This window comes from Sapajus apella, unplaced genomic scaffold, assembly GCF_009761245.1.
Source record: "Sapajus apella isolate SASKATOON/1434 unplaced genomic scaffold, GSC_monkey_1.0 scaffold25, whole genome shotgun sequence".
Lineage (NCBI taxonomy): Eukaryota > Metazoa > Chordata > Mammalia > Primates > Cebidae > Sapajus > Sapajus apella.
The window spans coordinates 23,270,837-23,273,171 of record NW_022436965.1 but is presented as its reverse complement, the minus strand read 5'-3'; positions in this window follow the sequence as shown (position 1 = coordinate 23,273,171).

The following is a 2,335-nucleotide window of genomic DNA, read 5'->3' as shown; positions in this document are numbered from 1 at the left end:
GCCTCGGCCTCCCAAAGTGCTGGGATTACAGGCTTGAGCCACCGCGCCCGGCCAAAATTCACTCTTATTTAGCGGATATCTCTGAGAAAACCCAGAGATCTGGTTCTAGGGAGAAGATTTGAAGGACATGTAAGCTTCTTGGGATGTTTATCAGTACTACCCAGTAAGCAGCCCTTAAACCACAGAGGATGGTGGCCAGTTTACAAGTTCAGGGTGAAATTCAAAGGGACAAAGATGCTACAAGGAGCAGAAGGAATGCCAAAAGCGAAGCACCCCTTAGATGGCTGTGTGTTGGAGGGCAGATGTGGGGATAGAACGAGATAGAAAAGGAGTGGAGTCATTGTTAATGGGGTAGAAGATCCAAGGAGAAACTGCCACCTCACAAGTTGCTTAAAGCCGAGCTTGGGTGCCACTAAAGCCCCCTCCATTTCCACATTTCCTTCCCCAGACAACCAGAGGAGGAAAAGAAAAGCAACTGGGTCTCCTTTCCCAATCTCCAAGCCTCCCAAAGAAGGAAGTCCTTGGGAACTCGTACTGTGTGATCCAGGGTCCTTGACTGGCCTCTCCCTCAGGTCATCCAGTTGCCAGTTGGTTGATTTGGCTTAGTTTCACCATTAGGAGTACTCTTATTGGATACAACCTCCAGAGTAAAAGAAAATGCTGGGTGCGATGGCTCGCACCTGTAATCCCAGCACTTTGGGAGGCAGAGGTGGGCAGATTGCCTGAGTTCAGGAGTTCAAGACCAGCCTGGGCAACATGGTGAGACCCCTGTGTCTCTACTAAAAATACAAACAAAAAAAAAAAAAAAAAATAGCCAGGTGTGGTGGTACACGCCTGTAGTCCCAGCTACTAGTGGAGTTGAAGCACGAGGATTGCTTGAACCTGGGAGGCTGCAGTGAGCCAAATTTGCAACAGTGCATTCAAGCCTGGGTGACAGAGCAAGACTCCATCTCCAAAAACAAAAAAAAAAAAGAAAGGGCCAGACGCGGTGGTTCACACCTGTAATCCCAGCACTTTGGGAGGCTGAGGCGGGCGGATCACGATGTCAAGAGATCGAGACCATCCTGGCCAACATGGTGAAACTGTCTCTACTAAAAATACAAAAATTAGCTGGGCGTGGTGGCGCGCGCCTGTAGTCCCATCTACTCAGGAGGCTGAGGTAGGAGAATTGCTTGAACCTGGGAGGTGGAGGTTGCAGTGAGCCAAAATCGTGCCACTGCACTCCAGTCTGGCACCTGGTGACTGAGCGAGACTCTGTCTCAAAAAAATAAATAAAAAAGAAAGAAAGAAAAGATCTTTAGGGATCACCAGCTCTTTGTCCTGTAGAACTGTTAATACATTAAACACGCATACACCACATTTATTTTTATTTCCTGAACAATAGTATGTCTACTATTATAACTACTTCATTGGGGAGCCAGAAAACCATCCACACAAAAAGAAGGGAAAACATTATTCAAAATCCTGTTCCTGCCCATTTTAACAGGGCCTTTCACTTAACCATAGTTTATAGATTGAATTTTAAGCCTGAGTGCCCTCACATTCTTATGCACGGAATATAATTTTCTCACTGAAGACCTAACAGATTTCCTAATATAGGCAGCCTGACACTAGGATTAGGTCTGTAATAAATATTTGTTGAGTGATCACACGAACAGTAATTCAAGTCAGGTTTTACAAACCTGGACTTTGAAATCACTGTCTGATGAGGATGTTCCCTCTAATGCTAGTTAGGCATCTCTGCTTGGATAATCTAGTCTTTTTCATTTTTAACAGCTTTTTAGGCTATAATACTCATATTTTCAAAAATAGGTTTAATTTATAAACCTCAGGTAATATGAAACAGAGTATGTGAAAGCGTTCTAAAAATTAGAAGGCACTATACAATTGCTATTGTAATAACAATGTTCATAGTTTGCAGTGCCTTCCTGTTTTTCTCAAACGAAATTCAGGGTCATTGACGTTGGAATTTGTTCTTGGAGTTGATAATCAGCTAAAGATGAAAGGTTATTGACCTTACAGAAAAATTTAGAATCTGTCTGTCATGTAAGACAGTAGCATTATGTAGAAATTATTCCAACTCTTTTAAATGTATAAGATATAAAAATGAGAGTTTCAGAAGGGTTTTAAAAAAAAAAAAAAGGATATGATTTTTGCTTTTTAGGATAGGGTCTCACTCTGTCACCCAGGCTGGAGTGCAGTGGTGTGATCACTGCTCACTGCAGCCTCAAGCTCCAGGGCTCAATTAATTCTCCCATTTCACCCTCCTGAGTAGCAGGAAATACAGGCATGCACCAGCATGCCTAATTTTTCTTATTTTTTGTAGAGACAGGGT